This window comes from Propithecus coquereli, unplaced genomic scaffold (genome assembly GCF_000956105.1).
Source record: "Propithecus coquereli isolate 6110/MARCELLA unplaced genomic scaffold, Pcoq_1.0 Scaffold551, whole genome shotgun sequence".
NCBI lineage: Eukaryota > Metazoa > Chordata > Mammalia > Primates > Indriidae > Propithecus > Propithecus coquereli.
The window spans coordinates 13,380-13,690 of record NW_012151408.1 but is presented as its reverse complement, the minus strand read 5'-3'; positions in this window follow the sequence as shown (position 1 = coordinate 13,690).

Sequence of the window (311 nt, the reverse complement as noted above, 5' to 3'; positions counted from 1 at the left end):
AACAACAAAAATAAATAAATGGGACCTGATCAAATTAAAAAGGTTTTGCACAGCCAAGGAAACTATCATGAGAGCAACCAACCTACAGAATGGGAGAAATATTTGCATGCTACACATCCAATAAAGGACTAATAATAGAATCTATTTAGAACTCAGGAAAATAAGCAAGAATAAATCAAACAGCGCCATTAAAAAGTGGGCAAAGGACATGAACAGAAACTTTTCAAAAGAAGACAGACTAATGGCCAAAAAACATGAAAAATGCTGAACATCTATAATCACCATGGAAATGCAAATCAAAACCACAATGA